The following is a 13,996-nucleotide window of genomic DNA, read 5'->3' on the forward strand; positions in this document are numbered from 1 at the left end:
ATGATCTAAGGTTAAAACAAAGCACTTCAAAGTTCTTAAAAAAACACACAAAATCTCAATCTTGAATGCTCAAAAGAAAACACTTGAATGTTTAACCACTTTTCTTTGAATGCATGTTGCTAAAATCACTCTTGAATGCCATGGATTAAAATCAAATTTTCCTTGAATGCATGGTTAAAACAAAAAATCCAATCTTGAATTCTAAGGATCAATTAACTATTTCAATATCAAACACTTCATTTGGAGCTTCTAAAAATTGAACAAAACAAATCTCTTTTCCACATGCAATCTAGGTAAAGTTTGATTTTTGGACATTTAAGAAACCTTGTTAAGTTAAAATACAAATTTGCAAAAATCAATTTGAGTAGTTCCTTGGACTCACCTCTTTTCTAATCACCCATCAAATATTAACCATTGGTTGCAATCTCAGCGCCATTTATGGGGATGGGTCTACTTGAAAAAGGTGTTAAATGTTCCACAATCTAACTCACTCACTTGGTCTTTGAATTTTTGCTTTAACTTTATCAAAATTCTTAAATGATCAAAACTCTAGATTAAATCGATCACACTTCAAGTTTGGGCACTAAAATTGAACAACAACTGACGTGGAGAGCCTCCGGGCGTGCGCTTGAAATCGAATCTCACACACTTTTGTTTTGGGCTTAAAACAAACTCACACTCAATCTTGAATGCCTTAAAGAAAATTAATCGATACTTGATGTGGAGGGCCTCTGGGTGCGCGAGTTTTCTTTTGTTGACCCTAACTCTTCTTATTGTTTTCATTCTTCGATCGATTTACTTTTGTTGGCGCTTCAAGTTGGAATAAACATTGTATCTTAAACATGAGTGCTTGCAAAGTCTAGATCAAAAAACTTAAGCGTCAGTTGGTAAAAGAACAAATGTGTTTTTTAGCCCAAGGTCATCCAAGTCTTCTCTCCCCTTGTCGTCTTTCGAGGCCATCTTGGGTGTATAAGATTAGGATCCAAAACCTTGTTTCTTTTTAGGAGGCCTGCTTGGGGATTTCATCACCCCTTGGACGACCTCAACTCCAGCGTTCTGGCGGAGTATAAGAATCGGAAGGTGAATCGAAAGACACCTCTCTTGGGATCAAGATTTTGTCACTCGGGCTAAGCCTCAAGGAACTTTATACCCTTGAGAAGTGAAAGAGGAGAAGTGGGTTACCGCTCCTCTCGGCTGTGTGACATCTTTTTGGTCTCATCTACGGATTTGGGCCTCACGTACCTTGGGTATATCGAGGACTCCTTAGCTAAACCAACTGTCAGCCTTGTAGACAACCATCTAGGATGATAATGTGTTTGAGGTGACTGATCGAAACATTTGTAGAACATACACACTCCTTGGCACAAGTATCACTTTCTGAGAATCAAAAACTTCTATCTGGTTGTTTCTATCTATTGCTTGATCTTTTATTTGTTGAATGAATGTTTGCCAAACTTGGTCAATCCTAGCTTAGGGCATACTTAGCGTAGTCACTGCCTATTCCAGAAGTTGAATGAGTTGAAGCAAAAAAACCAAGATCTCTCAAAGCCAAGCAAATTCAGAAATTGATGTCAGAGCAACTCAAACCCAAACAGAAGTTCCACAAGGTTAAACTCAAACCATCTCTAGCATACCAAGAACTTTCAGCCAAGAGAAAAGAAATAACACCAAGCCCATGAATTGCCAAACTCCACAAAGTAGAGGCAAAAGCTACCAACGAAGCACTTCAAGAGGCTTGGTTAGAGCGCACCATCAAATTTAGCCAACATCTAGGAGTTAATCCTGCTTATGCCTTACCAACTAGGCATGATTTCTATGATTAGACACCCTTGTTTCTCCACATATTCTTGGATAAGCTTCACTTTAGAGTCATTTTTGTAGAAAAGCCAGCCATCTTAGGTTATCCCCTTAAGCATTATTAGCTCATCCATCTCATTTAGAATCAAACCATCTAGCCAGCAATCAAAACCTCACATCCAAGCCTTCACAATTGTTGTCACTTTTGCCAAAAGTTTGCCACTCCTAAAATCTTCCAAATCCATCAATCTCACCAAGGTTATCCCTTTGACAGAGCTTTGTCTAGGGTGATCCAGCTTTGTCACTTGTTATCCCTCATCACCTTAAGCTAAAGGTTGGGATCCACAAGTGGTCAATCTCGTGTCCTTCCTAAAGGATCATCAGTCTATCCTTAAGTTGACACAATCACCACCAAGCTTACACATAGGAAAGCAGACCTTTCGTGCTTTGGCAACATATCTTTGAAGTTAGAATCTCCAACCCAATCCTCCTTAGGTTTTTTCGTATAGCTTTGCCTTAACCTAAGAAATCATTTGCATAGAGAAGCCTTCCCCCTTTTGCATCCATCAGCATTATTGCATCTCATCCCTAAGAGCATTTTTCATGCCACCCGTCACTCGCTTAGCCAAGAAGAAAGAAACAATGGAGCCCTATCATTTGGATCGAACAGCCTCACCCCCCTTGAGCACTCAGCCATCCTTCAGCCCAGAGAAAGCTATGCCATCACGTACTGACATTGAAGCTTTCATGAACCAACCAGGAAATGCAGTATTGGTAAATGCCATTATAGACAAGAACAAAGAAACAATCATGGCTAATTTTTGAAGGGAAAATGTAGGAACCTTTGACTTTGGAAGACCCCCTCCATTATCAGATCCATCTCACCCATTGTTTGGGCAGCTACCACCACCCATAGGCTCTTATGATCCAAATTATCCTCAATATATGCCAAAAGAAGAGCCTCCAGCTAATCCATATGATCCAACAGACCCAAACATACCATCATCCACCCAAGTTGAAATCTCCATGCCGCAAGCCAACCCAGCCACCACCACTCCATCCTTGGTTCATACCTCTCCGCTCCAAACCCCCTTTACCCAAAACAGCTCACCGTTCACCCCCTTCACTATTGCTGCTGCTACTCCCCAACCCAGCCTTCCAAATCCACCCATCTCCCAAATCAGTGCTAGCATCTTTGGCCAACCTCAGCAATATACAACAGGGATGCCACCCATGGGGCCAAGTAATCAACCTTTCATCACCCCCAGCTTGTTCACTGCAGCCCAACACACAATCCCATCATTTCCATTAGGTCTTGGGAGCTCAATAGCATTAGCCACAAATCTACAAGCTACTACCCTCACTCCACAAAGCTATCAAATCCCACAAGCTACTACCAATTTTCTACCAAGCTCCCAAGTGACCTCAGCCCCTGCCACCACTCTACCAAGCTTCCAAATCCAACCACAAAGCTATCAAACCCCATCAGTTCCATTCCCAAGCTTTCAATTCCCACCACCTCCACCACCAACTAATCCATTACCTCCAATTACCAACTACTTTTCAATGCCACTTCTAGGAGGTAATCCACCACCCCAGCCAACCACCAATTATTTGCAGATACCATCCCAAATGGGGGCACAACCCACATATATTGGTCAAACCCCACAAGCCCCCCAATCCTTTCCCCAAGCCTCTCAACCATCTTATACCTTACCTCCACAAAGCAATCAATTTATCCCATAGCCAGCTTATGTTCCTCAATCCCAACCTCAAATCCCATATCAACAGCAAGCCTCGCAGCACATGCAGCAATATGCGCCACCTCCCCCTCAGCAACCTATCATCCACCATGCAGCTGCCCAAACAATGTACAATCCCTATCAGCAAATCCCTCATAGCCATCCATATTCAGTGGCCCCATCCAGTACATACCTACCTCAAGGCACTCCTACATTGGGGGCACCCCAGCCATCACCTATCAATTCAGAATGGGAGCAAATGAAGATAGCTCTGAAAGCCATCCAAGAAGGGAATGATCCGAAGACATTCAAGTTTGAGAATGTGTGTCCTTACCCATTTGACAGAGCCATTACCATGACATCATTTCCCAAACACTTTGATGTACCCAAATTTGACAAATTCAGAGGAAAAGGAGACCCTGTCACACATATCAAAGAATTTTACATGCACTGCCAAGATGTAGCATACAATGATGTCTTCCTCTTGCGCCTTTTTCCCAAAAGCTTAGCTAGACCAGCTCTTGAATGTTTTTATAGAATCTCCTATGATACAATTAAAAACTTTGCTGAATTATCTGAGGCATTTGTAGCCCAATATGCCCATCTTGTTGAAACAAAGCTATCAATAGTTGATCTTGTCCACACCAAGCAAAAAGGTGGAGAAAGCCTTGCCGAATACCTGCAAAGATGGCAAACCCTTACCACCCGCATATCCTGCACCTTGCCAGAACGCCATGTTGTGAAAATGTTTATTGATAATGCCCATCCTAGCTTGGCTCACCACATGACCATGAACTGTTTGCAAACCTACAAAGATATCAAAGAGAAAGGAATGATCCTTGACCAAGGACTCATTAAAGATGGTGTGGTCAAGCTTTACAAGGAAGCCAACCAAAATCAAACACATTCCAATGACAAGTCTAGGTATTGGAACAAAAACAAGCATGTTGCAACAGATGGCGTCACTGACACCAGATATTGTGAATATTGTTGGTCCTTCTCACAACCAGTCCAACCCACCATATCAACCAAAAAATCAACAAGCTATCAACTACCAACAACAGAATAACCAAAGCTATCAAAACCACACTCCAAGACCCAACTTTCAAGGGTCTAGCAATCAAGCTAATGGCATCAATGTAGCTGCAGGAAAAAAGCCTAGATTCCAACCTACACCTAGAAACTATACACCCCTTGGTGAGCCATTGGATGTCATTTTTGAGAAATTAGTCAAAGAAAACCTCATCAAATTTCCTCCTACCCAGCAAATTGACCCAAGCCAATCCAAAGCTGCATGGTACAAAGATAATGAGTACTGCAAATTTCATAGGGTAAAAGGTCACACTACCCTCAGATGCATGAAACTGAAAGACTATGTGCAGGACCTCATTGATCGGAAGGAAATCACTGTTGGTGCCCAAACCTCTCCCAATCCAGGCTTACAGATCTATCAAAATGCTTTTCCTCCACACCACAACCAAAATCCTGGAAAAGCACCTATCCAAACCAACAACAACAACACCAACAACCGTCAGCCAAACCAACAGCATGGGAAGAACAATGACCACACTTCATCCTATATAGACTATGGTAGCCTTATAGGTTGTATATCCGAGAAAGAGCCTTCCGTCAATGTTATCAATATCCAAGGACCAAACAATGAGTGTGCAATCACCACTCGAAGAGCGCGATTTAACATCGCAGGCCCACCTGTTACACCAACACCATCAGCTCCATCAAAAAGCCAGTACAATATCTTGGAACACCTTGGGAACATGCCAGCCCAAATCTCCATTTTAGACCTTCTTCGCACTAATCCTATGTACAAGAACATCCTTGACAGTGCTCTCATAGAATCTCGTGTCCCTTCTGATATCAATGCTACTGATTTTCATAATCTTGTTGGACACCTCTCATCCTCATGTGCCCTATCGTTCAAATCCACCGACATACCCGTGGTCGACCCAGATCACACCCTTTCGCTTCGCATAGCCATCATGGTATCCAACTTTGCTGTAAAAAGAGTAATGATAGATAATGGATCAGCCTTGAATATTTGCACCCTAAAATTTATAAAACAAGTTGGGTATACTGAGGCAGATATCATCAGTGAGGTTATCACCATCAAAGCTTATGACAACTTGGAAAGAACCACAGAAGGAACTATTTTGCTGCCAATCAAGGTTTGGCCAGTCATCCAAGAGACACTCTTCCATGTTATTGATCTAAACCTACCATTTAACATCCTCCTCGGTCGCCCATGGATTCATGCCATGAAAGCCGTTCCATCCACTTACCATCAGTGCATCAAATTTTCGCATCAAGGCACTGAGGTAACCATCCATGCCGATCCAGAACCCTTTGCTTACTGCAATGCGGTTGAAGCTTCATATACAAACCATTGCCCTGGAATTGATATCGGCACATCCATCGCCAGCTCATCCCACACTTATAATGACCCAGAAACCATCCTTACCTCTACCCTGTCTACCGTGAAGATCAATAACAAAGGTTGTGGAGAGTATAGTCTGTCAGATGCATTTGCTGTCGGGGCACTCCCACTTGATCCACATGCCCATGGACGACCGACATATCACAAAGCTAAGGAAATTCCACCTCCTCGATACAAATAGTTTGGCCCAACAACCTTTGTATCCTCAAAAATCCCTCTTCATGAGGAGCTCACTCCAGATATCAACAAATGGTTACATAAGGATGCACCTCAAAGAAATCAAGCACGCCTTGATCACTTCAGCCAAAAGTATCCCCAAGAACATAAGCTCATCACTGACAAATGGAACTATCAAGGTGGTGGTCTAGGACCAGAAGAAAGAGGCATGCAGTGCCCCATCAACGCACACAAGTGGGAATCGAAGTCAGGTCTTGGCTTTGGCATACCCACAACTGGGGGCACCAATGAGAACGGTCATGCTTTTTCAAACATTCACCGCGACCTTGTTGAAATTGAAGACATTCCTGAGGAAGTTGAAAAGAGAGCCTACGACGATATCCTAGACCAAATCTCCCTCGGAGACTCTATTCTCCAAGAACTATCCATCCACCTCATTGACCTACCACTCGCCAATCCACAACTCATAGATTGGGACCAACCAAGTGTCATACACATCGATGAGTTCACATCAGAGGAGATTCATGGGAGCTGAAACTCCTCACAAGAAAACAAAGCCAGATTCTGCCTATATCTACAAGCTAGATCCCAAGGGGTATTTTGGAGAAAATCCCCAACCTAGTTCCGATACACCCAAAACTGGAACTAAGGTGAATCTGAGACTAGCTAAGGCAACGAAGAGAACCCCTCAGCAAGAAAATCCAGAGCCACAAGAAGAACATGAGGATTTAGCATTGCCTCCTCAAGATAATCGACCAGAGGTGTCTTCTATTCTAATTGAGGATACTCGAGAAGTCAACATTGGTTCTTCAGAGATCCCCAAACTTGTTCACATTGCTGCATCCCTATCACAAGACCAAGCTGACCTCCTCTTTGAGGTCTTAAGAGAGAATATTGGCCGATTTGCATGGTCATATCAGGACATGCCAGGACTTGATCCAAAGCTTGTAGTTCATCATCTTGCAGTTGATCCAAAGATCAAGCCCGTCAGACAAAAGCTTAGAAAAATGCACCCCAAGGTGGCATTATTGGTCAAAGCTGAATTAGAAAGAATGTTAGCTGCTAAGGTTATCCGACCTATCGACTACTCTGAGTGGATCTCCAACATGGTCCCTGTCACTAAACCTTCCGGTGACATCAGAATCTGCACTGATTTTAGAGATCTTAACAAAGCTTGTCCAAAAGATGATTTTCCCTTGCCCAACATAGATATGATTGTAGATCTTACAGCTGGACATGAAATTTTGTCCCTCATGGATGGATTTTCTGGGTATAATCAAATCAAGATTGCAGAAGAGGATCAGCATAAGACAGCATTCACTACCCCTTGGGGAACCTTTTGCTACAACATGATGCCTTTTGGCCTAAAGAATGCAGGGGCTACCTATCAAAGAGCTATGACAGCCATTTTTCATGATCTCATCCATAGCATTTTGGAGGATTATGTGGATGATATCTTGGTCAAGTCTCATACCTTCATGGATCATCTTGCTGACTTGGAGAAAGTCTTTGATAGGTTAGCCAAATATCATCTCATGCTGAATCCCAAGAAATGTGTCTTTGGGGTCACATCTGGCAAGCTTCTAGGCTTCATAGTTTCTAAACGAGGTATAGAGATCGACCCCAAGAAGGTCAAGGCTATCTTAGACATGCCTCCTCCCCAGACACTACGACAACTTCGCTCTCTTCAAGGAAAGCTCCAATCTGTTCGGCGCTTCATCTCCCAGCTTGCAGATAAGTGTACACCATTTTCACATTTACTAAAGAAGGATGAGAACTTCAAGTGGGATCCTTTATGTCAGCGCAGCTTCGACCATCTCAAGCAGTATCTCATCAATCCCCCTATCTTGGTTCCACCAATTCCTGGTCGTCCCCTAATTTTGTACATATCAGCAACACCTACTGCTCTAGGGGCACTTCTAGCACAGCTTGATGACTACAAAAGAGAAAGAGCCATCTACTACATCAGTAGAACCCTAGTTGGTTATGAACTCAATTACACTCCTATGGAAAAAGCTTGTTTGGCAGTTGTCTTCTCAACTCAAAAGCTTCGCCATTACATGCTAAGTCATACCATCCAACTAGTCTCCAAGATTGACCCTCTCAAGTATATGCTCTCTAGAACAGCACTTACAGGCCATTTGGCCAAATGGGTTATGCTCCTTAGTGAATTTGACATCCAGTATGTGGATAGAAAGGCAATCAAAGGGCAAGCTATAGAAGATCACCTAGCTGATGCACCTCTAATAGATGCTTATCTGTTGATCACAGAATTTCCAGATGAGCATATCTGTCTAATTGAAGAACAACCCCCATGGAAACTTTATTTTGATGGCTCATACACATCTCATGGATCAGGGGCAGGAATATTGTTGGTCACACCTCAAGGAGATTACATTCCAAAAGCCTTCAAGCTATAATTCCCTAGCACCAACAATATAGCTGAATATGAGGCCCTCATAGCAGGATTAAAGATAGCTGTAGAATGGAACATTGTTGAGCTACAAATCTTTGGCGATTCTCAGCTCATCATCAAGCAAGCCCTAAATGAATATCAAACCAAATATGAAAAGCTATTACCCTACAAAGAGCTAGTTGATCAGCTAACCCAACATTTTACAAAGCTTCAGTTCACACAAGTGCCTCGAATACAGAACAAAGCAGCAGATGCTATGGCTACTATAGGCTCGCTCTTGGAAATTCCCCAAGCAGCTACACAGTATGAGTTTTTAGTGGAGCAGCTCCTCACACCCGCCTATGCGAATGAGGATTCAAACCGTGTTTGTATCTTGGTTGGTTCCCAATCCCCTTGGTACCATGAGATTCACGCTTACCTTAACGATGGTATCATATCCCCTCACCTCACACGTACCCAACGCAAGAACCTCATCCGAAAATCATCCCGCTATGTTATCATAGCCAATACCCTATATCGTCGGGGTTATCACGATACTCTCTCTCGATGTTTAGACCAAAATGAGGCTGCGATGGTGTTAAAGGAAGTACACTCTGGACTTTGCGGTGCCCACACGAGTGGTATTGTCCTAGCACGACAAATCCTTAGAGCAGGCTACTATTGGCCTACCATTGAAGAAGACTCCTGTGACTTTGTCAGAAAGTGTCTCCCATGTCAGCAACATGCAAATCTTGTGCACGCTCCAGCACAGGATCTACAACCTATTGCACCACCTTGGCCTTTCGCTTGTTGGGGACTTGATCTAGTTGGAACTATCACACCCCTCTCATCTGATGGACATAAATGGATAATAACAGCTACAGACTATTTCACTAAATGGGTGGAAGCAGTCCCCCTAGTCTCAGCTACAGGAGTTCAGGTCTCCAAGTTCATCTTGTACCACATTGTTTGCCGCTTCGGCATCCCATCCACCATCTTCACTAACCACGGAGGTAACTTTGAAAATCTCAACATGGAAGAATTATGCACTTCCCTCCGCATCCATCACCACTTTTCTAGCCCATATTTCCCACAAGGTAACGGCCAGGTAGAGGCAACTAACAAAACCCTCCTTAAAATTCTAAAGAAAGTTGTCAATGATTCCGGCCGTGATTGGCACCTACAAATAAATCCAGCCCTATGGGCCTATCGAACTTCCTTCCGTACATCCACAGGCACAACTCCATACTCCCTAGTCTATGGTGCCGAAGCAGTACTACCTATAGAGGTTGAACTTCCCTCCTTGCACATATCTTTGCAAGGGCAAATATCAGATGAAGAATATAGAGTAGCTAGGCTCACCCAGCTAGATCTCTTAGACGAAAAGCGACAACAAGCCTATGATCATCTCACAGTCTATCACACTCGTCTCAAAAGGAATTTCAACAAGAAGGTGCTTCCACGACACTTTCAGCCAGGTGACATGGTCCTTAAAGAAAACATGAAAGTCCAAGTAGATCGAGAAAAGAAAGGCAAGTTTGAACCTACATGGCTTGGTCCTTATGTTGTCACTGCTTCCTTTGGCTCTAGAGCTTATCAGCTATCTACACCAAAAGGAGAACTCTTGAATGATCCTACTAACATCATTCATCTCAAGAAGTTCTATGCTTGAAGATCCTTGGTATACCAAGCTTTTGAAAAATACAAAAGAAAAAAAATAGTAAAGAGAAATAAGCGTCCAATGGTGAAAACTTGGCAATTCAAGCACCTTGGATAGGTACCTTGGTGAAAACTTGGTAATTCAGGCGCCTTGTGTACTAAAGACTAATCCATTATCTATCACTATCCTATCCCTCATCCATTTACCCACCATCCCATACGACACACTTGCTTGTTCCCTTGGTGTTCCAACCAAATATCCAAAATCTGATGAAGCTTGTAAATACCTCCTGTACAGCTTGTAAATCTTGTACCAAAGCTTGTATTATACCTTGTAAATCTTGTACCATACCTTGTATATCCAAATCTTGTCCAAAGCTTGTACCATACTCCAAATTATAGATAATCTTGTATCCTAGCTTGTATCCTATCACATGCACCCAAAGAATTCCATTTTCCTTAAGCTTTTCACAAACCATCTACCTATCCACCTATCACCTATTATAGACATCCCATCCTTCACAAACATTTCCATCTCACAAAAACCAAAACATGAACAAACTTGTACATTTGTAAAATATCTTGGTCCATCAGCTTGTACATCCTCTTTAACTTAGTACCATTGTATCTATCCAGCGTTCATGTCAGTTCGTCCTTGATTAGCATCTTGCACCCATCACACATCTTGGTTAGCTATTCCAACGCATCCTTTAGCTAGATTTCCTGTCACCAAAGTGTTATCTTTCTTAGTTCAGCTTGCCAGATGCATCACTCATCCAAATCCACCAGCTTCGGTGCTCTCCAATAGGTCCTTGCAGGATATAGCTTTCCTCATGTCTGATCTTGGTCCGTTAGTGCCTTGTCCTACCCATCTCGTTGGCAAACGGCTCTCTTTTGGATTTTCACTTTCTTTTGATTTGGGATCTTCCCTTTTGGGTCTTGAAGTATCTTTTCCAAGCAATCTCCTTGTTCCCTCCTCAAGGTTGCCACGATCTTCCATATCATGGTATGCTGCGAATGGGGCAATTAGAGCGTAAGGTCTTGATCAGGTCTTTCGTTTGTTTTTCTTTTCTGCTTGTGGGTTCTCCAGTGTTGTTTCCACGCTGCTTCCTCTAGGATTCATGTGTGATCTTGGGGCAATCCTTGTGTGTTTTTTTTGAGTTATTTTGTCAGTCCTTTGGACGGTTGGTGAAAAGGCCTTGATGTTCTTGGTAACCTTGGCAATTAACCAATAGTCCTATAGCAAATCTAGTGCTCAACTACATGGTGGTACTTCTCTTTGAAGTATCCCCCCGCTCAAAAAGCTTCAATGGTTTTCCTTCATCTCCATTATCCCCCATCCATATCCAGCATCCGTCTCTCCTACCCCAGCTGATGCATCAGTATCTCTTTGAATCAATCATCACTCTTAGCTTTAGGGATCCACAATCCTAGTCTTAGGGATCCACCAATCCAAATCAACCCACCAAGCCTCATCTTTCGAGATCCACAATCCTAGTCCTAGGGATCTCCGAAACCCATCTTCCGCCAATCTAACTCTTTGAAATCCTGTTGCATCATCCTTATAATCCCCTCATCCATCTCCCTATCCTAGATTCTTTTTTATAGCGCTCCGCTCCTTCATCCTCTGCAATCCCTGAGATCTTAAGCTTGCTTCCTCTTGTGCCTCTGATTCTCCCTTTATCATTCTCCCATAGTAAGAGTTTGAGCTAACTAAACCTCTTCTCTTAATCCAATTTGAGTCTCCTTGCTCATCCCAGATTCTTGTATTTTTCAAGAAGCCACCAAGCCTCGCTTTCTCTCCCCGCTGCCTTCTTGAGGGGGCATCTCATAGTCCATTCTCTCCTCTTCTGCTCTAGCCTTGGGCATCTTATTTTCTTATCTTTGATGTCATGCCACTTGCGGCATCACATCAAAGAGGGGCAAAATGTAGACACCTAAAAATCCTTTAGAAAATAAAGTATTTTTATTTTCTGAAAAATTCTCGATGACATCATCATTTATTAATTAATTAATTATTTAATTAATTAATTAATTTTTATGCCATTAAATCCTTTTATCTTAATTAAAAATATTTAATTAAGGAATCCCTCCCAAAAATGTTTAAATCTTATTTAAACATTATTTCCTTATTTATTAATTATTTAATTAATAAATTGACCAAAAATCCTAAAATAAATAAAAAATTTATTTTTTTCCCAAAAGTTGGCCAATTTCCTTATGACCAATAACCTCTTCCAAAATCTTCTAATCCTTCTTTAATTTTGATTAAAGGCTAATCCCATCATTTCCTACCCCTAATCCCAACTCAAAATATTTAATTAAAATTAAATATTAATCCTCATGTTTATTAAAATAGTTTTAATAAATATCTCCTCAACCCAAACCCTTGAAATAAATAAAACTTTATTTATTTCCTAAAAATCTAATTTATCCTCATCCTAAGAAGTTCTAGACTCTTCTAGAAAGTCTCCATCCTCATCCTAGGAAATTCTAGACTATTCTAGAAAGTCTTTATCCTCCTCCAAAATCTAGACTCTTCTAGAAGATGTCTTTAAACCTAATCCTAATCCCCTCCTAACCTTGTCACATTCCCTAAACATGGGTTAAGACTTACTAACCCAAGCCAAAGCTAACAAATATCTCCTCCTTCACCCACCCTCATTAAATGCCATCCACTTGCCTATACCTAAGCTAATCCTAAACCATCCTAATCCATCCTCTAATCATTTGCACAAGCCTAAGCAAGCTTAAAACCTTCCTAATCAAGTCCAAGTCGAATTTTCTCTCATCACCCTCAAAATATCTCAACCATAAAATTTTATGAAGTTCACTAGGTCATAAATGACTCTTACAAGCCCTTTTATTGCTCTTACAAGTCATTATGAGGGTCTTTATGAAGATTTTATCTCTTGAGCCTCCTTTTTTGACTCATCCTTGCCCTTTCCTCCATCCTCTCACCATGTGACATGTGTCACTCCTTGATTGGCTATAAGGAAGCACAATCCATGTGCTCTCCTCTCATGCAATCTGAGCCTTCCATAAGCTTTTTCCCATCCTTGCATCTTAGCCCTCAATCCCTCAAGCCTCTTGCCTATAAATTGGATCCTTCCCCTTTTCAAAATAACACAATCCATGAAGTAAAGTTATAATGCTATTTTGAGAGCCAAATCCATACTAAAGCCATCTATCCACACTAAAAATCCACAATCATCCATTGAAGCCTTTGGAAGCATAAAGCTTGAGCATACATCCTATCTATTTAGACAAAGCTACTCAACAAGAGAGCTTCTCATTGAGAGAGCCCATTAATGGCTCATATTCTCAATTGAGAGTTCATCTTAGTCTATCTTGAAGTTTATGAATTTTGTTTAGTTTGTAGAAGTTTTATTTAAATTTGATTTCTATTAACATACTAACATTGCTCATATACAATAGGTTTAAGAGTTAATAAGAGAATTAGCAAGGTTAAGAATTAGTAGGAGATAAAAAGAGAGAAATATTAGAACTTAATGAGTATGTGTGTGTGTGAAAGAGAGATAGTTTTAGATTCAGTATAAGAGAGATCTTAGGATTGTGTGTGTGTGTGTGTGCGCAAGAGAGAGAGAGAGAGAGAGAGAGAGAGAGAGAGTGTGTGTGTGTGTGTGTGTGTGTGTGTTTAGGGGTTAGTCAGGGAGGTGGTAGGGCTTATTCTGAGAGGGAGGTAGGAGTTAGTTAGAGAGACAAAGGTTAAGGATTGTAAGTAAGTTATATATAGAGAGAGAGGCTAGGAGT

This window comes from Cupressus sempervirens, chromosome 6 (assembly GCF_028749045.1).
Source record: "Cupressus sempervirens isolate cs-2001-9-10 chromosome 6, ASM2874904v1, whole genome shotgun sequence".
Taxonomy (NCBI): Eukaryota; Viridiplantae; Streptophyta; class Pinopsida; order Cupressales; family Cupressaceae; genus Cupressus; species Cupressus sempervirens.